Source organism: Pseudorca crassidens, chromosome 11, assembly GCF_039906515.1.
Source record: "Pseudorca crassidens isolate mPseCra1 chromosome 11, mPseCra1.hap1, whole genome shotgun sequence".
Lineage (NCBI taxonomy): Eukaryota > Metazoa > Chordata > Mammalia > Artiodactyla > Delphinidae > Pseudorca > Pseudorca crassidens.
In genome coordinates, this window is record NC_090306.1 from 50227842 (window position 1) to 50249603 (window position 21762).

General features: G+C 39.7%; 1 long non-coding RNA gene and 1 pseudogene across 1 annotated transcript in view; one reads left to right on the forward strand and one right to left on the reverse strand.

The window, feature by feature from the left end:
- LOC137202134 (uncharacterized) overlaps positions 1-21762 on the forward strand; it is a 457223-nt gene that overhangs the window by 100425 nt on the left and 335036 nt on the right. The window contains exons 4-5 of the long non-coding RNA XR_010932464.1: positions 40-149; positions 20602-20687. This is a non-coding gene — a long non-coding RNA (uncharacterized lncRNA). The remainder of the gene's footprint in view (positions 1-39; positions 150-20601; positions 20688-21762) is intronic.
- On the reverse strand, positions 14965-17258 carry LOC137202860 (germ cell-less protein-like 1 pseudogene; annotated as a pseudogene).

Genomic DNA, 21762 nt, shown 5'->3' on the forward strand with positions numbered 1-21762 from the left:
TCTAGCCACTTGTTTCTTATGGCATCATTTTCCTCCTAGACCTATAGTCGCATTGGAGCAGCAACTCCTCGCCAGAGTTGAGGCACTTCATCTCTCATTGCTGATCCCGTCTTCACAGCATCATGCTGATGACCATTCATGGCTTAAAGGTAAGCATGCCTCAGTAGATCCAGATAAGTACTTTAATCTTCATATTAAATCAAACAGATACCTTAGGCAGCGGTAGGCACAATTTGCATGCATTTTAAAACTATATCACAAGATTTCAAAGAAATTTCAAGTTTGGAAGTGGGTTTCTTTGGGAGCTGCCCTCCAGAGCCAGGCTGTATGTATTCACTCTTCAGTCTCCTCCTCAACAGCGATGCCTCGCAGAAAAATTTGAGAAGTGCCAGAACATGACCTCTCTTAAGCACATTTATGTTTCAACTTGATTTGAATAACATGGCAAATGGCATTCTATGAAACCGTGAAAATAGAGATACTTTTGAAAGGGGTGGGGATCTTGTTTTCACATTGCCCCTCTGTAGATAATTACCTTCATTCATAGAGATTCTGGGGCATTGACGGCATATACATTTTGTTTAATACAGAGACTTGGCCATTGCCTTTAAGACGTACAAATATTAAAGGAAATTATGAAACGAAAGCAAAAATTTATTGGTGAAACAGTGTCTAGGATCAAGGGATAGTTGGTATAATTTTCCAATTTCCTATGACAATTACGGGAAAGATGTGCTTCAGAACTAGAATTTAAATAACATCTTCCCCCTTTACCATTTCCTATATCAAGTACATTAAAAAATGCACCTGGTTCTAAAGTTCACTTTTCTTTTAATTATGTTTAAAGACTAATATCTGAAATGTTAAACATTGTATCAGAAATAGAACAATAATTTGTAAACTTAAATTTTATTGCCCTCTAAGTTGTTTCCTTGTTAATACTAAGAGCTTTTTTGTCCCAAAACTTGGACTTGGAAATTAACACAAAAATGTATGGAAATGTAGGATAAAATATGCTCGGAGCTTTTCAAAATGTCTGCCAGTGGTTAACAATGAGAATCTCTGAGTTTGGGTTTTACTTTAGTCCTTTGTATTACAGTTAATATGAAAAGAAAAATAGAGGGCGGCAGGAAAGGCTCCTTGCTGGCAAATTGAGTTCCTTGGGGGAAAAAGCAAAAGAGAGAGACCAATTTAGTCAGGGGAAATTATAATACACCAATCACGGAGATTGATCCTGCGTGAGCAGAGGGCGCATGGAAATAATTTAAATGTTGTCCATAAAACTGCTGCTTTCAGGCTTAATGGCATTTTTGCTTATCGGGATCGCTGCTTTCAGGGGCACTGTAGAGATTCTGTTGTTCCAGGAAAGAATAAGAAGTTTGGCATTCTTCCTTGGGATTAAAGTTGGAAAATGTACAGGAAGCGGGAGGCCATTGGTACCACTTCTTGCTTCCTTGTCTACTGCTTCTCTAATAGTGAGAATTTCCCTCAGAAGCTCCTGTATTCAATGCTTAATTCAAATATTCCATATGGGTGAATTCTGGAGAATTTGGAAAAGGTATTTTATTTAGCGCCCCATCTCCACCTTTTATCCTTTTTGTTTAGCTGATTCAGTTTCCATCTGGGATGTAGGAATTCACTGAGGTGGGCTGGCTTTATAAAACTAAAGAAAAGATCATAATTACCATTATGTGGGTTTTACATAGAAATACTCCCTCTATTTTGAAGTATGACTCTTTCTTGGAGTCACTTGAGACATGGTAAGACAGCACACGTGTAATCCTGCATATTTTCCTTCTTACATGTATGGAAGAAAAGTAAAACCATTGCAAAGTAGTGACATTTTCAAGAAAATTCTTCTTATGATCAGTGTCTTGCTTTCATTTAAGGTAGATTTTCTCCCAGTGTTGGTAGTTTGTTTTTGAGGGAAAAAGGTAATGATTTTTTGATGATGGCATTTAGTAGAGGGATTATCTGATCTTCCAAGGTCATTTGGGACCTTTGGGCTATGGCAGGAATTTTTCAGTATTATGCTGCACTGATCCTGATGGTGAGGACTGTCAGAAAGCTGTGATTGATTGAAAGGATGGGAAACGTTCTTCTGAGCTGCTAGCAGAATAAGATGTTTATTTTCAGTTGATTTACTTTTTTTTTTTTTTTACAAAAATGGTAAACTTTGTTATTTGTATAACTTGACTTACTTGCAAGCGCTTATAGAGATCATATATCTAGAGCACATGAACAAATCCTTTTCTTGAGTTTTGCATTTAGTGTTTGAATTCTGGTTTCCCCGCTTGTTATCTTTGTGACCTTGGAAAGCTGACATCACTAAATTTTAGTTTTCTCATCTGTAAAATATGAATAATAATACCACTTGCCTCATAGTGTTGTGTTATTTAAATTAGATAATCTATTATTGCAATGCCTAGCACAATAAACATGAGCTATTATTATTCAGGTTCATAATAATATCCTGGGTTTCTTTTCACCTTTTAGGAACAGAGTGAAAATTCATAATTGCTTATGGTGAAAAAGAGAGAGGAAGGTATTCTTCTATCATATAGATTGAGAAGCTTGGGCACAGGGGACTCCAGAATACAGATTACCAATTATGTGCCTTCTGTTTTTAATATTTTGTTCCCATCATGTACATTTCTCCAACCCCAACCTTGCCAAGATCTTCTCTCTTCCTATGTCTGTTTTCCAATCCTCCCTGTTACTTGCTGTTCCTTAAAAACCCAAGGATTTTCCTTCTCTGAGCCTTTGAACATGCTATTCTTTCTGGCGGGGATGCTCTTCCTCTCTAATCTCTCTAAAATTCATTGAATTTTAAGCTATTGTTCAAAGCTTCATGCTCTTACTTCCATATATTATTTTCTGATTCACTAATTGGGTATTCTTTACCCTCCTCTGAGCACTGTGGTACTCTGAACTTCTCTTAAACAGTTTTCCTAACTCTGTGATAGTAGTCATTTATGTACTTGGTTTTATATGCCCACCAAATTGCATATTCTGAGTGATGACATATATAGGAAGTGGTGGGCCATAGAAAAGGATCCCTCAGATAACCATTTAACTCCTCAGGGATTAAGCATCTTACAGCACTTGACTTCCTGTGTTCTATCACATCTTCCATAGCCATGAGTTCTGTACCTCCCCAAACCCTGACTTTCATGGCCTCTCTTAACAATAGAACTGACCTGAATTCCTCCTGGGGATAATCACTCACCTGGACAAAGATAGGAATGTACTATATGCAGCCTAGAAATCTATGAATCTCCAGCTGCATCCTGGTACCCACCCTGTCCTCCACCAAATGGCATCAGTGGCTGTGGGACATGTGTCCTCTTCCATGATGCCGACAGTAAATGGATACCACATTTACTTCCTGGGGTCCTGGATAAATAAGAAGAAGGCTAAGAGTGGAACATATTCTCTTGATGCTTAAGTCTTAGTAGACACTTAAGGTAGTCCTTGAGATCATATAATATGGTAGGCTTTATCCTATAGCTTAACTGGTACACAAAAAACTGCCTACCAGCAACCCAAGTGGGAAACCACATCTTTATCCTCACCCTACCTCTCCCCTTCACCAGTGGTGTTCAGTATACCTCCTTCTATCCACCCCATATCCTTGTCCACACCTGTGCCAGCTTTCTCTCTAAACTGAGTCATCTCCACACTCCATCCTTCTGACAAAGATGGAAATTCTCTAAGATCCAAACGTTATATGGAGCTGCCCCTGTGTAAAAACTGCCAACAGCTCCCACTTTATTATAGGATATGTCATATAACCTCCTGGCTAGATTGTGTTTTCCTATCATCGTCCTCCTAAGATCCTCTCTAAGATCTGGACATCCTAAGATTCCCTTTGTTTTACCACATAGACATACTCATGGCCCCGCCAACACAGTCTCTCTTTTCATATATCTTAGCATTTTCATAGCTTGTTACCTGCCAAGAATGCCTTGCCCTGAATGTCACTCCCTTTTACTTAGTTGTTATTTATTCTTTTAGACTGGGTTCAAATGAAACCTTCCCCCTCATATTTCTGTGTAGCCACAGCATTTGGTATTTATCCATTATGGTGTTTCTCACATTAAATTCTAGCTATTTGCATAATTAACTCTCTCTCACCTGACTGTGAGCTCTTCATTTTTATAATCCCACCTTCCCACATATTTCAACTATCCTTTTTCTGACACCTAGCAGTACCTGTTTTATAATAGGTACTCAGTTTAATAAGAAATAAATGAATAAATGAGAATGACCACAAGTTAAATAAAGTATTGAAATATTTCCAATGATCAGATTAGTTTTAGCATAGAAATACTCCAAATTCTGTTCATGTGAGCCCAGAATGACTGGTTCATCTAATAACATTTGCTATAATAATCAGAATTCCTTGATGAGTAGGTGGACTCTCAGTGTAATAGGGAAGAACCTTTTGTATTCTGTAACAAGTTAATCACTAAAGGGATGTTGCCTATAAGCTTAACTTATACATAATGGCCCATCTCTGGGAACCCTGCTTCCCAGGTAATGAGCATTAAGCTAAAATACCTTTGGCTCACAGGAAACATCCTGACCAGGCCCACCCGTGAATGACTGCAGGGAGGAAGAAATTAACACATACTCTCTGGAGGCTGATGGGAACCAGGAAGTGTTTGACTTTACTCCCTCCCCTTTTAGTATAAAAGGAGCCTGAATCCTAACTCAGGCAAGATGGTTCCTTGGGGCACGAGTCCACCAGCTTCTTGGTTTGCTGGCTTTCCGAATAAAGTCATTGTTCCCTGCCCCAACAGCTCGTCTCTCGATTATTGGCCTGTTGTGCGGCAAGCAGTACGAGCTTAGGCTCGGTAACATTAGTGTATTTTGGCGGGGGATGGAGGCAGAAACAACCGAAAGATCCCTGTTGTTTTACTGAAATAAACTGTCTAAATAAGAGCAGATGATTTCTTTCCTCTTTAAACTATGGGACCTGAAGTCCTCAAATTGAAAAACTTAGGTTATATCAACGATCATGTATAAAGCAAAAATTTAAAAGTACAAAGTTCATAGATTAACAGAGCTGATCCATTGACATTTACTAATGTTCTAGCTAGTGAACTAGACTTTGTAGTTGAATTATAATGCCCTCCTTTTTTTTACCCAACCCCTTCAGTGTCTCTGCAGTGCTCAGTGATAATGTATGAGTTGTTAAGAAAATCCCCTGGGCCTCAGATGTTAGCCAGCTGCACAGCAGGAGGTGAGCCGCAGGTGAACGAGCTAAGCTTCATCTGCCGCTCCCCATCGCTCCCCATCTCTCACATTACTGCCTGAACTATCCCGCCTCCTCCCTCCACCCCCCAGGAAAAATTGTCTTCCACGAGACCGGTCCCTGATGTCAAAAAGGTTGGGAACCACTGATACAGACCGTAGTGTCCTGCTTCTATTTTCAAGTGTTAATGGAAAAAACTTCGAAGACCTGGATCCTTTAGTTATAACAAAAAAACAATTAGAAAGTTCTTAGCGTTATTTGTGGTTTATCTGGTTTAACTGAAATTGAGTTGTATTCTTATCTTATTGATTTTTTTCTCTTTTTTGGGCAAGATTACCCATTCCAGACTAGAACTCCTTGATATCCAATTTTAGTGCCTCATGTTTCTTCTAACTGCAAAAAGGATTAAAAAAGATGCTGGTTGAGCATTTTAAGATTTTTCTGAAGATAGTTTTCTGAATATCCAGTATTAGTTTTTCACTGTTCTGTCTTTGGGCAGAAATGAAGAGATATGAAGAAAACTGCTGAAGAAGAGTTAAATAATCAACTTTTTCCGAGCCAAACCGAGGGCCTCCCGGTTTGGGGGAGATCAAGTATCAGCAAAACATTTTCTAATTTGTGTCCTTTTAAAAGGGTTCTTTTCAGGACTCTATGAGGAATGTGAGGTTTGGCCTCCTTTTTCACATAGGAATTGCTGAAAGGAGCACTTTATGTCTTTTATGACTATATGTTTCAAGAAGAATTTTTAACTTTGTCACAGTGTACGACTAAAGTGGTATTTATTAGCATTTAGCCATGCGTAGGTGTGCACCTCCACAGCCAGACCCACTACTTCTCCTCTGTCCAGGTGCTCGTACGGTCCGTCTGCTTTATGCCTTGCATCTGACCAGCTGCCCGTTCTATGGATTTGCCATTTGAAATGCTTCTAAAACACACCCCTTCCTACCTTTTATTCCTCATCCCATGAACTCACTGCTTCACTCCATTCTTCATGGAGCCCTCACTCATCTTGGCTCCCCTTCTCCAAAGCTCCCCTCTTTATTATATCAAATGTGCATTGTTTTACCTCGTTTCCAAAATGCTCTTCAATCTGCTCTTATCTTCTACACCCAATCTTATGTTTTTACTGCTCTTTCAACATACTCACAAGTTTCCTATTTCTCAGAGCAGGGAATTAGAGCATATGCTTCGGAATCAGAGCTATTTATTAAACAATGTAGACTGTTGTTTTCAGACTTTCTGTTCCCAGCCTGGGAATCTGCATTTAAGTGGGTTCCTCAGGGGTGATTCTTATGTGTCTTAAACTGGAGAGTCTGCACACTTATCTCTTCTGTCCTCCCTGACCCAGTGTCTCTGTAACTTCTAGAAAATATGCCCCTTCTGCACAGGATGCAGGCTCTGATACATGTTAACATGTGTTGCTTTCTGATTGTGTTTCTCCACCTAGAGTATGAGTTCCCCAGGACAGAGGTCACATTTATACTTCCTGGTGAGCTAGAAAGATCACCGGGTTAGGAGTTGGGCAAGCTGACTTATGTCACAAGTTCTAACTGCGAGGAAAAACATGGGCTCCTATGGCGTCGGTTTGCTCATGGCAAGGGTGAGAACCAGTGGAGATGATGTCTAAATTCACCTATGTTTTAAAAGCCTACAGTGTCATTGTCATAGAAAGGTCAAGAGCTTCACTCTCACATCTGGGTTTAAATCTTAGCTTTGCCATTAGCCTTGTAATTTTAAATGTAGGATAATTTCTCTGCGTCTGTTTCAGTGGGAGTAATAACATATACCTTTTGAGGTAGCTATGAAGATAACATAGGTAAAGTGCTTAACACGGTAGATCTTATATGAAGGTCTTGGCATGTTTCTATTAATCTGTGTTCTCCCTCACTTCTCATAATGCTGGATAAAGACACATTCTTTCTTGAACACTGTGCTCCAGCATAGCTTTCTATCAGGAGACAGTTTAGTTTAATGATAAAACATGAAATTGGTTGGGTTCAAACTTGGCTCCAGTACTTAATAGCTCAATTACCCTGTGCATGTTACTTTAACTTTTTTGAAATGGAGACTCTAATATTTTCTTTACTATAAAGTTGTTATGAGGCTTAAGTAAGATAACACATGTAAAGGCCCAACCAATGCCTAACCCAAAGTGAATGGTAGCTATTATTAATCCTTCTGCCTAGGGTTAGCCTGATCCAACTGAAAATGTATTGTCTGGGAGTCAAAGAGACCTAACTTAAGAGCTCTGGAAGAGATCCTGGGTGCATTACATCATCTGCCTGTACTTCAGTTTCCTGTTCTACAAAATGGTACTAATAATAACCCACTCCATGGGGCACCAAAAGGATTAGATAAGGTAACACATGGGAAAATATGCTCAAAAGGCAAGGAGCTATATCAGGAATTACTTATATTTATTGTTATTATTTTCTTTGTATCCATCAAATGAAGGAATTAACCCAAATAATAGGCAATGTTTATTTAAAATTTACCAAGTTACAGGCATTTGATTCTCTAACTTAATCCTCTCAAAATCCACTGGAATAGATATTATTATTCCTCTTTTATAGCATGTGAAAATTGAGGTTCAGAGAAGCCAAGTAACGTGCTCAAGCACTCACACCCAGTAAGTTGCAGAACTGGAACTGGACACCAGGAAGGATGACACCAAAGAGCAAACATTTAACTGCTATCAAAAGACCTCGGGCTTCCCTGGTTGCGCAGTGGTTGAGAGTCCGCCTGCTGATGCAGGGGACGAGGGTTCGTGCCCCGGTCTGGGAGGATCCCATATGCCGCGGAGCAGCTGGGACCGTGGGCCATGGCCGCTGAGCCTGCGCGTCCGGAGTCTGTGCTCCACAACGGGAGAGGCCACAACAGTGAGAGGCCTGCGTACCGTAAAAAAAAAAAAAAAAAAGGGACCTCTAAGAACCCTTCTGGCCAAGTGATCCTGTTCTCTTGGTTATGGCTTTTCCATGAAGAGACTGGATGTGATGTTGGAACAAGGTGGAGGCTCTCAAAGTGAGTGGGAAAACCCCTAGAGTTTAAAATCAGAAGTAGATAGCTGTTACATGCCTGAACGTTGCCTTCATAGGAGGCTCTGGATTCTTCATGGTGGGAGATGGAACCCACCTTGGTCCTGCAGCCTTTCCCTTCATCTTCATGGAATGAAGGAGGCTGAACTATGTAGTTTCCTCACAGAAAAGACTAGCTCCTGTCTCTCCTTAATTTTCTCTATATCTTAGATCACAACCACACTGTGAGGTATTATTACCTCCATTTTGTAGATGAGGAAACTGAGGTTCAGAATGGCCAAGGGCTCTGGTCTACAAAGGTAAAACTGTTGGGACTTGAATATACGTCTCTTGATACCAAGTCCAGTATTCTTTTCATTTACCCACTCTTCTAGACATGTTTTTATCTCTAAATCTAGATATGTTTTTCTCTCTAAATGATCTGACTTGAAAAAATGTGGTTTACATAAATATTGCAGAAATGTCTTCCATTGATATCGTGTCTTATATTACGTTCATACCTTATTTGTCCTCACAACAGCTCTTGAGTGAAACTTTCACAGTGAGGAAACTAAGGTCCAAATAGGCTAAATGACTTGCCAGAATTCACACAGCTAATCAGAAATATAACATATTATATTTCTTCATGTTTTGTGTACTTTGCTACACCACTCATAGTGACTTGGTTGATAAGATACTTTAATCACCATTCATTTTATAGAAAAAGTAAGCAAATCAAAGAATATCAAGAACCCAAGTCACCAGAAAATCACACTTGAAGTTGTGTTTTTTTTCTTTTAAAGTAATTGGAGGAATTCTTTTAAAGCTCTGTTTTAAAATTTAAGAAGAATGATGGGGGTTTCAGTTGATTCAAAAGAAGTCAGTCCTTTTTCTTTTGAGAAATGAGAGAATTGTTCTCTTATAATACTCACAGGATAATCCAAAAGAGGCTTTCGGTTTTGATTGGGATCTTAGTTAAGCAAATGAGTAAAGACATCTGAAATTTATATTCTTTCACTAATTAACTAATTCTTTCATTCATTATTCAGTAACTGCATTGTGCCAAGTGCTATGCAACATTTGCTGTACTAATGATTACAAAAGAAAATGTGAGATACATTTATAAACAAACCAGAATCAAAAGTAGAGCTAAGTAGTTTGGCCTCCACGCATAGAGGATTAAACTTTATGTCATTCCTTTACTCTTCCCATGGAAATGACAATGTAGCTTAACGTCACTCCAGCTTCATTCCATCTGAGCCAAGAGGGAAAAAAAGGGAGTTCAGTTTGTAGTTGAATTGTCTTTATATCTTCTAGTTGGCAGGTTTTCTTTTCTTCCCTCCCAAAGTTGTTCTGTGTGTGTGTATGTGACTAATTTCGGGTTTATTTTCATTTAAAAAAATCTGAATTTACCAATATAAGGATAAAGATTTAAATGAAATTGATGTTGTTGCTTTAGATATTTAGAATTTATTTTTTTAAGAGCATTAGAATTTGATTTATTGAAGGAATGGAAAGGGGTATTTGACCCATACGTCATATGCCAATCCATACATCTGGAAAAAACATACCAGTACTAGTGAATACCAAGAGACCCTGACAGTGTATGTGATGGTGTTAAGATTGGCCCTATCAGAAGCCAGGATGGTGCCACCAGTCAGGTTCTGCTGGCTTTTGAAGCTCTGCTAGCCTCCTACTATCTCATCAACTCCTCTCCTGATCCTGCCTTTAGAAGCAGGCCACCATCCAGTGCCAGAACTAAGCAGGCCACCGTCCAATGCCAGAACTAAGTCCATCATTGCACAATTTAAATGAGAAACAAACAAAAAACCCTAAACAAGTCCTCACTTGTCTGATTTAGGGAAAAGCATCTCTGAGGTTCCCTATGCACAGGATTGGCTGGAGAGGCTATTCTCCATTTCCACTTCATGTCAGTCATTTTTGCTGCATGTTTGAATGTGGAATGTAGTAGAATTTTGGTTGGCCTGATGTGTTAACAATTCCTTCATACCTACATTGGGGTTTTCTGTAGGAAATTTCACCTGTGGAAATGGAATACTTCTTAGTTCTCGTGCAACATCGTCAATTCATGAGCCTTTGACTGCACGGTAATCGTGAAGACTCCTAATAACCCAAAGATGTTTCTTCACGGAGAATCAAGAGAAAAAACGTCCATGACTCCAGAATAACTTTCTTTTTTATGAGAGAATATTTCTTTTTTGACTATAACCTTACTTAAACTCTATTAACTCTAATTTAATTTAAGCTATTTAAATACTTCAAATGCTATTAAACTCAAAGAGCACATTTTTTTTAAATGTATTTAGTTCCTGGGCATTTTTCCTCCATATCACACAGCCTTAATTACTATCCACTTATTGTTAAGTATATCATAAAATGAAATATACTGTATAAATTGCATTAATCTCTATAAAAGTAAACTTGAAGCAGAGCCATAAACTAACCAAAATCAGAGGTATGATAAAAAGGCAAAGTACATAAAACATCTTCTAACACTGGGACATAAAACATCTTCTAACACTGGGACAGATTTTACTGCATTCTTCTATTATTTCTGTGCAAAAGAGAACGGGCATTTTCATCTATGGAGTATTATGTAATATTTTCATCTATTATGTGATTATTTTTTCTTTTCTCCATGCCCTATTTTAATGTCTTTTCCCCAGAGTAGAGCTTCTCTACATCTATAATAATTTTCATAGATTTGCCAAGGCATTTTTACTGAGAGGAATGAAATAAATTTCATTGTGAGGGAGTACATTTTCCTTTCATAATTACTCTTATAATTATGGCACCCTGGCACATACTAGTAAGTAGGGAAAGAGGACCACTCAGTTATATCCTAATGAACATTTGCAATTATACAATTTTTAAGATCCGTAAGAACTTAAAAAAAAATGCTTTCTATCAGGCATAATATTGCTTGAATTTTATTTTCAAGAGTGCTGTCCATTAAATCATTGAGTCAAAATTTGCATTATTATAGAACTATAGACGTCAACTTCAGAATATAGAATCACTGATGCTTGGCATTAGAAGCAGTTTTGGATGTCTTCATGTCCAGTTCTTCTATGGCCGCACTAATATATGTTTTACTAAACTTTTTCTAATTTTCAGTACACAATTTTTTTTAAACATCTTTATTGGAGTATAATTTCTTTACAGTAGTGTGTTACACCAGTCAGAATGGCCATCATCAAAAAATCTACAAACAATAAGTGCTGGAGAGGGTGTGGAGAAAAGGGAACCCTCTTGCACTGTTCATGGGAATGTAAATTGATACAGCCACTATGGAGAACAGTATGGAGGTTCCTTAAAAAACTAAAAATAGAACTACCATATGACCCAGGAATCCCACTACAGGGTATATACCCTGAGAAAACCATAATTCAAAAAGAGTCATGTACCACAATGTTCATTGCAGCTCTATTTACAATAGCCAGGACATGGAAGCAACCTAAGTGTCCATAGACAGAAGAACGTGTAAAGAAGATGTGGCACATGTATACAATGAAATATTGCTCAGCCATAAAAAGAAACGAAATTGAGTTATTTGTAGTGAGGTGGATGGACCTAGAGACTGTCATACAGAGTGAAATAAGTCAGAAAGAGAAAAATAAATACCGTATGCTAACGCATCTATATGGAATCTAAAAAAAAAAAAAAAGGTTCTGAAGAACCTAGGGGCAGGACAGGAATAAAGACGCAGATGTAGAAAATAGACTTGAGGACACGGGGAGGGGGAAGGGTAAGCTGGGACAAAGTGAGAGAGTGGCATGGACATATATACACTACCAAATGTAAAATAGATAGCTAGTAGGAAGCAGCTGCATAGCACAGGGAAATCAGCTTCATGCTTTGTGACTACCTAGAGGGGTGGGATAGAGAGGGTGGGAGGGAGATGCAAGAGGGAGGAGATATGGGGGGGTATATGTATACATATAGCTGATTCACTCTGTAATACAGCAGAAACTAACACACCATTGTAAAGCAATTGTACTTCAATAAAGTTGTTAAAAAAAAAGAAAAAAAAACAATGGCAACAACTAGAGTTTGGTTTATTCAACTTTATATCAAAACACATGAACAGCATAGAAGCCTGAGTCATGTACAGAACATTGCAAACAGTTCAGTGCCCCTGCATGCTTGCTCTTTTGTTAAGGCAGAGAGTTGAAACAGAGAGAAGTATGAAGGACTCTGATCAAGCTATTGGCTCCCAAGCTCCACCGATGCGCCTTCACAAGGTCGTGGCTCCCCCTGTGATCCTATCTGTGTATCCTTTCTGTTTTTTGCATCTTTTTGTTGTTGTTGTTTGTTTTTTAACATCTTTATTAGAGTATAATTGCTTTACAATGGTGTGTTAGTTTCTGCTTTATAACAAAGTGAATCAGCTATACATATACATATATCCCCATATCTCCTCCCTCCTGTAACTCCCTCTCACCCTCCCTATCCCACCCCTCTAGGTGGTCACAAAGCACTGAGCTGATCTCCCTGCGCTATGTGGCTGCTTCCCACTAGCTATCTGTTTTACATTTGGTAGTGTATATATGTCAGTGCCACTCTCTCACTTCTTCCCAGCTTACCCTTCCCCCTCCGTGTCCTCAAGTCCATTCTCTACATCTGCGTCTTTATTCCTGTCCTGCCACTGGGTTCTTCATGACTTTTTATTTTATTTTTTTTAGATTCCATATATATGTGAGCATATGGTATTTGTTTTTCTCTTTCTGACTTACTTCACTCTGTATGACAGTCTCTAGGTCCATCCACCTCACAAATAACTCAATTTTGTTTCTTTTTATGACTGAGTAATATTCCATTGTATATATGTGCCACATCTTCTTTATCCATTCATCTGTCTATGGGCACTTAGGTTGCTCCCATGTCCTGGCTATTATAAATAGAGCTGCAATGAACATTGTGGTACATGACTCTTTTTGAATTATGGTTTTCTCTGGATTTATGCCCAGTAGTGGGATTGCTGGATCATATGGTAGTTCTATTTTTAGTTTTTTAAGGAACCTCCATACTGTTCTCCACAGTGGCTGTATCAATTTACATTCCCACCAACAGTGCAAGAGGGTTCCCTTTTCTCCACACCCTTTCCAGCATTTATTGTTTGTAGATTTTTTGATGATGGCCATTCTGACTGGTGTGAGGTGATACCTCATTGTAGTTTTGTTTTGCATTTCTCTCATAATTAGTGATGTTGAGCATTCTTTCATGTGTTTGTTGGCAATCTGTGTATCTTCTTTGGAGAAATGTCTATTTAGGTCTTCTGCCCATTTTTGGATTGGGTTGTTTGTTTTTTTGATATTGAGCTGCATGAGCTGCTTGTAAATTTTGGAGATTAATCCTTGGTCAGCTGCTTCATTTGCAAATATTTTCTCCTATCCTGAGGGTTGTCTTTTCATCTTGTTTATGGTTTCCTTTGCTGTACAAAAGCTTCTAAGTTTCATTAGGTCCCATTTGTTTATTTTTGTTTTTATTTCCATTTTTCTAGGAGGTGGGTCAAAAAGGATCTTGCTGTGATTTATGTCATAGAGTGTTCTGCCTATGTTTTCCTCTAAGAGTTTGATAGTGTCTGGCCTTACATTTAGGTCTTTAATCCATTTTGAGTTTATTTTTGTGTATGGTGTTAGGGAGTGTTCTAATTCCATTCTTTTACATGAAAGCATCTTTAGCATTTGCCTTATGTATTGAGGTACTCCTATGTTGGGTGTGTAAATATTTACAATTGTTATATTTCCTTCTTGGATTGATCCCTTGATGATTATGTAGTGTCCTTCTTTGTCTCTTGTAATAGTCTTTATTTTAAAGTCTATTTTGTCCGATATGAGAATTGCTACTCCAGCTTTCTTTTGATTTCCATTTGCATGGAATATCTTTTTCCTTCCCCTCACTTTCAGTCTGTATGTGTCCCTAGATCTGAAGTGGGTCTCTTGTAGACAACATATATACAGATCTTGTTTTTGTATCCATTCTGCCAGTCTATGTCTTTTGGTTGGAGCATTTAATCCATTTACATTTAAGGTAATTATCGATATGTATGTTCCTATTACCATTTTCTAAATTGTTTTTGGTTTGTTATTGTAGGTCCTTTCCTCCTCTTGTGTTTCCTGCCTAGAGAAGTTCCTTTAGCATGTGTTGTAATGCTAGTTTGGTGGTGCTGAATTCTCTTAGCTTTTGCTTGTTTGTAAAGGTTTTAATTTCTCTGTTGAATTGGAATAATATCTTTCCTGGGTAGAGTAATCTTTGTTGTAGGTTTTTCCCTTTCATCACTTTACATATGTCCTGCCACTCCCTTCTGGCTTGCAGAGTTTCTGCTGAAAGATCAGCTGTTAACCTTATGGGGATTCCCTCTATGTTATTTGTTTCTTTTCCCTTGCTGCTTTTAATATTTTTTCCTTAATTTTTGATAGTTTGATTAATTTGTGTCTTGGCATGTCTCTCCCTGTATCCTGTATGGGGCTCTCTGAGCTTCCTGGACTTGATTGTTTCCTTTCCCATATTAGGGAAGTTTTCAACTATAATGTCTTCAAATATTTTCTCAGCCCCTTTCTTTTTCTCTTCTTCTTCTGGGACCCCTATAATTCGAATGTTGGTTTTTTTTTTTTTTTTTACCATGAAAAAATATTTAATGATTAAAAACATATATAGATTGGATGAATATTCGACTAGGAGGAGGAATCATAAAGAGAAGTTGAAAAAATTAAAGGACAGCTTTAAACACACCAACTGAAACAGCATTTATAATTGGCCAAATTATTCCTTTGGCATTCTTTTAGCCAAATAAAAATAAAACTTACAGATGGATAATTGAGGTTCACTAACATTAGGTAGGATCAAAGTTCAAGCTAAAAATTAACTCTATATTTGGTTGCAGAGAAATGTGAAATTTACCTATGGCAATTTTCTACTGATGCCAAATTAAAAAGCATGGGTCGACATCTTTATAACAAACGGTTTGACAGATATTTTCTTGGCTTTAAAATGTTTTTTTATATAGGCATAGAAATGTAATGAGGATAAGAATAGTCTTCTGTATTATCTGAACAGTTCATAAGGCCTTTGTCACTGTTAGTCACCTCAGATGTGGATATCTGCAGGGCTGTTAAATTAAAGCTGGCCAGAAAGGTTTACAAAGTGCTACTGTTTCCAACTGATGAGATCCTCAGTCTTCTGGATTTTCTGGATGAGGATTATTTTCAGTTCTTTTTTCTGGCGATATATACAGGAAGTTACAGCAGATATATAAAGGGAAGATCAGAAGCCTGCTGTCCAAGTTCATCACTACTTGTTCTTGGTCCTTTTCAAGTGTAAGTATTTGATAGCCAGTTGGTTCTACTCCGTATTAGTTTTCCACTACTATCAAAAGAAGCCAAACGTAATCTAAATGTTATGCTCCTTCAACGTTGTAAACTGACAGATCCACTACATGGCTGATTCAGTGTATTGCGTTTGAAAATGATGTATCGATTGGTGTAAGTTACAAGCAGGTCAAAGCCGAAGTTAAAACCTGTCCACCGCCAGCAGTATTCACCATCTTTGGCAAGCTTTCTCCCACACCTCATGCTATTTCCCTCTAGCTCTTCTTTATTGATTTCTTGAGGCCCCACCTCACTGTCTTGTTCTGCCCAGAGCATAGCAAGCCACTGCCGTTTATACACAGAAGATAGCCATTCTGAAGGTACTGGAGAATCTTGTTCGATAATTCTCGCGGAGGCCAAATCACTGATAATATACTGTAACCTTAAATGTCTGAATACTGACACAAATGGTTTTCCTTGCTCAGTTCAAGGAAGGTCATACCTTCAAAATCTTTTCTCCTCTTAGAAAACCAGACATCTGTTTCAGTCAAAAGCTGTTTTAAAGATCCATTCCAGGGCTTCCCTGGTGGCACAGTGGTTGGGAGTCTGCCTGCAGATTCAGAGGACACGGTTCGTGCCCCGGTCCGGGAGGATCCCACATGCCACGGAGCGGCTGGGCCCGTGAGCCATGGCCGCTGAGCCTGCGCGTCTGGAGCCTGTGCTTCGTAGCGGGAGGGGCCACAGTGGTGTGAGGCCCGCGTACCGCAAAAAAAAAAAAAAAGATCCGTTCCAAGAAGGCACAAGTTGAAGGAACATCCACTTTTTAAGGGCTGTGTATACATCCATCTCCACTTGCATCACAAATAAGTTAGATGAACCAATGAGTTGTTTCATGACATTTATACTGAGTTCTTTAAAAAGTTCAACATTCTGGTGAGTCATCGGATTGTTTAGAAGCCATTCAAGGCACTTTTTCTTTACAGAGTCCAGTCCATAGGTCCGTGCTGATGTGTAATAGCCACATACGGTTTTCACATTAACTGTTTCCTTCATCGTCTCACCACACTGCTGTATTAAACCATCCAACTGTAGCATACAAGCTGCTGCCAAAATGGCAATAACTGGACTGGGCTTTATTAAGACATCATCTCGATACAATGACCCAAATGCCACCTGCAGTGCTTCTATATCAATATTCTGGTCTGGAATCTCCAGTTCAATAATATTCATGCTGGACTCCTTCCATGAACCACCGAACATACTAGAAAAGTAGCCAGATTGACATAAATATATTTTGTGTAAGCTCCACTCCTCTCCTAGAGCACAAATCTTAATGCCACTGTTTTCACCATTTAAAAATAATGTTTGATAAATATATTTGGACGTACTCTTCAATTTTTTCCTTCGAGGGGTGTTGAGGAGTCGCTGCTGCCCGTCCCCTTCCTGCTCATCCTCGTCTGTCTCAGAATCGGGGTGACAGTAGCAGAAGGCCCCTCTGCTTCGCTTGCGCTTACGGCTGCCCGGACCGTAACAGAAGCCGTGGGCGGCTGCGTCGCCACCACTCTCCGGCCTCCAGGCCGAGCCCCCAGCCCCAGAACCGGGCTCCTGCTGGGCTCGGGCTCACCCCGGGTGGCACAGCACTCGGCTGCTCAACGAGCCCGTGGGTCACGGCTCGCCGAGACTTCAGGGAGCGCACCTCAGGGAGCCCAGCGAAAACGGTCTCCCGCCATGGCCCGGCCACCACTGCCGGCCTCCACGTAGCCTGTGTGCCTACACCGCCACCTTCTCACGGGCAACCCCGACTGTTGCGTTGGACACTACTGCCTCCATCCTCCGCCATGCCTGCTGCCTCTGGCCGCGCAGCGCGCGCGGACCTCAGGACCTTGCCCCCTCGGTTGGTGTGTTTAATGTTGTCCCAGAGGTCTCTGAGACTCTCCTCAAGTCTTTTCATTCTTTTTTCTTTATTCTGCTCTGCAGTAGTTATTTCCACTATTTTATCTTCCAGGTCACTTATCCGTTCTTCTGCCTCAGTTATTCTGCTATTCATTCCTTCTAGAGAATTTTTAATTTCATTTATCGTGTTCATCATTGTTTGTTTGCTCTTTAGTTCTTCTAGGCCCTTGTTAAACGTTTCATGTATTTTCTCCGTTCTGTTTCCAAGATTTTGGATCATCTTTACTATCATTACTCTGAATTCTTTTTCAGGAAGACTGCCTATTTCCTCTTCATTTGTTTGGTCTGGTACGTTTTTACCTTGCTCCTTCATCTGCTGTGCGTTTCTCTGTCTTCTCATTTTGCTTAACTTACTGTGTTTGGGGTCTCCTTTTCACAGGCTGCAGTGGTAGTTCCCATTGTTTTTGGCATCTGCCCCAGTGGCTAAGGTTGGTTCAGTGGGTTGTGTAGGCTTCCTGGTGGAGGGGACTGGTGCCTGTGTTCTGGTGGATGAGGCTGGATCTTGTCTTTCTGGTGGGTAGGACTGTGTCCGGTGGTGTGTTTTGGGGTGTCTGTGACCTTATTATGATTTTAGGCAGCTTCTCAGCTAATGGGTGGGGCTGTGTTCCTGTCTTGGTAGTTGTTTGGCATAGAGTGTCCAGCACTGTAGCTTGCTGGTTGTTGAGTGGAGCTGGGTCTTAGCATTGAGATGAAGGTCTCTGGGCGCACTTTCACTGTTTGATATTACGTGGAGCTCGGAGGTCTCTGGTGGACCAGTGTCCCGAAGTCGGCTCCCCTTCCTCAGAACACAGGCCTGACACGCGGCTGGACCACCAAGCCCCTGTCAGCCACATCGCTCAAAAGAAAAAGGAGAAAAAAAGAAAGAAAGGAAGAAAAAAAACAATAAAGTTATTAAAATAAAAACTAGAGGGCTTCCCTGGTGGCACAGTGGTTGAGAGTCTGCCTGCCGATGCAGGGGACACGGGTTCATGCCCCGGTCTGGGAAGATCCCACATGCCACGGAACAGCTAGGCCCATGAACCATGGCCGCTGAGCCTGCGCGTACGGAGCCTGTGCTCCACAACAGGAGAGGCCACAACAGTGAGAGACCCACGTACCGCAAAAAAAAAAAAAAAAAAAAAAAACTAGAAAAAATTATTAAAATTAAAAAAAATTAAAAAGTAATAAAAAAAGAAAATAAGAAAGAAGAGAGCAGCCAAACTAAAAAACAAATCCACCAATGATAGTAAGCACTAAAAACTATACAAACAACAGACAGACAGAACCCTAGGACAAATGGTAAAAGCAAAGCTATACAGACAAAATCACACAAAGAAGCATACACATACTCACTCACAAAAAGAGAAAAAGGAAAAAAAATATATCTTTTGGGAAGTCTGAGGTCTTTTGCCAGTGTTTAGTAGGTGTTCTGTAGGAGTTGTTCCACATGTAGATGTATTTCTGATGTATTTGTGGTGAGGAAGTTGATCTCCACATCTTTCTTCTCCGCCATCTTGAAGATCTCCCCAGTACACAATTGTTTATGAGACATTGCTTAAATACCATGAAGGATGTAATGTGTATCATCAGAGAGGGAAGCCTCTTCCAAGGCTGAATGATGCTAATAGGAGACAGCTCTTGAACACCTAATATGTGCAAGACACTCTTCTAGATATTACACAGGATATAAATTTGAGTCAGACTTTACGTTTGTACATAAAGTACTGACACTCAAGTTGAGGGTATAATATGTTTTCATGAAAAAATGACACTGTAATAGCAGAACTGTGTTCACTTGCCCATGTAGATTTTAGATGCTCTTACCTCCAATAGAGAGTTGAGGCAGATATCTGCTTACCAGGGCCTCTGCTTTGAACATTGTCTCTCCAGGGTCCCCTAAGTTGCATCTCCTTAAGTTTGTACCTGAACTTTCCCTTCCTGCCCAACAACTTTTAATTGATAACACATTTGCATAAATATCTGGGAATTTGATTGGCACTTCCTAGAGGCTCTTTGCCTGATTACATTTTCAGTTCCTGTCTCTCAAGTCATGGGCAAGTAATCCCCACCCTCACATCCACTGTAAGATTCCAGAACACTTGGCTACACACAGGTGCTGGCCCAGGCTCAGTGCCCCAGCCCTGCAGAAGCCGGTGGAGCCAGCTATGTGTGTCATGGAGAATAGCTGGTCACAAAGACCTGGAGAAGTGGAAAATTCTCCTTTGAAAGGGTCTATCAGGAATTGGAAAGTGAATGCAGGAGCTACCACCCTTTTCAAATATGGAGTCACTTTTAACATCTAAAACTCTCATGGCCAGTCATCTGATCCAGTTAACACTATTAGTCTCTACTGATAAAGTAAATAATAATAATTGCTGCATTCAGAATACTTTAAGTTTATTTCTTATTGTATTAATTCTAATATTTCAAAAAATAATGGCACTTATGCATGTGAGACATATCATTTACTCAACTGTCAGCAGTGCTTGGTGTATACGTAACTTTATGATATCCTGGCAATAATTCCATGGGTGCTCAGGGATACATGTTTCATAGACTTTGAACCATATAATGATAAAAATATAATTAGAGAATCATACTGTGCAAAGCAGATTACACCCATTATCTCTTTTAGTCCTCAAAACCTCTCTATGGGATCTGCACTGTCAAACTCTATTTTATGGATGGGGAAACCAAGGCTTCCAAGAGAATGAGTAACTGGCCCCGGACATAGAGCTAGAAGTGACAAAGCTGAGGTTTGACCCAGGCCTGTCTGCCCTGAGAGCCTGACTCTATGACTTTACCATCAGACACCAGGAAAGGGGTAAGAGAGTCTGAGGTGGTTGAGTGCAAGAACTGTACCCAGAATTGCCACCATGCCCAGCCCTGCCACCTCTGTTGTTGATATATCAGCCTTTCTCTGGAGCTAACTGGAGCCTGACAGTGAAGTTAAGACACACACAACAAAGGGATTTTGTTTCAGTTTCCTAGAGCAGCCACTGAGTTAATGTTAAAATTTGATTTTGAGTTGATTTCACTCATCCATGCGATTTTGTTTTCTTAGTGCTTTCCAGGTGCATTTCTGCAGCATGATAAACCACCTTGGTCGGCTGAACACATTTCTTGGTTTTACATCCTAACAAAAGCAAGGTAATTGTATAATTTTTCATCTGGGTCCTCCAAATGAGCACAAGGGCAATCAGAAATTTCAATTATGATAAAATATAGGAAGTGTCAAGGATAATAAAGAGAAGAAGCAAATAAAATACTAAAGGAGTTAAGAGGAAAGAGGCATTATTTTGACCTTCTTAGGTTGGAGAAGGCTTTGTGTAAAAATAAGTTGGCATTTTTCCTGGATGTTGAGGAATAGTGAAGCTTTGGCAACTTGAAGTTGATGAGGGGATGGGCCTCTAGGTAGGAGGATCATTCCTCTATCATCTAAATCAGGGCGTATTAGAGACTAAAAATGGGGCACTTTTAATAATTTTGTACCTAAGCAACAGAACAAACTGGGACTGTCCCGGGCAAACCTCATGTGTGGTCACCCAAAGTACAGGGGAAAGGGTAGAAGACCTCTCTGTATTTGATTGGAGCAAGAGAGGGGAGTAGTAAAAAATCGAATTAGAAAAGTGCGTTGGGACTACATTGCAAAGAACCTTGAGTGCCAGGTGATATTTTATAGACAGTCTAGTCATGGAAAGTTTGTGAATAGGTGAATACATGATATAAATGAAACTGTCTTTCAGAAAGATTAATTTGACAGTAGAGAGGAAGATGAATGACAGAGGGCAGACATGGGAATATTTACTTGATATGTCCATGATTTCTTCTCTATCTCCAAGTCTTCTTAGAGAATTTGCCTTGTCACAGTTTAAGTAAGGATAGGCCCATGTCCCATGGATCCTTGTTTTTCTTGATTACATTTGATAGAACCAGGGGTAAACATATGACTTTTGCTGGTTCAGTGAGATATTGTCCTCTTAGAAATTTGAAATCAAGACCAGAAACCAACTTTTTAAACTATAGGAATTCATCCTTTTGGGATACCTGAGGTGGGCCCTGAGTAAGAAATGAGTTTAGCAGAGAACTGGTGTGCTGTGTGCAGAGAGAGAGCAATACTGCAACAGTGCAAAGTGGAGCAGGTATGAAAGGCCATGTGCACATGTGAGAGAGAGGCAGAGAGACAGAGAGAAATGGAGACAGACAGACAGAGAGGAAGACTGAG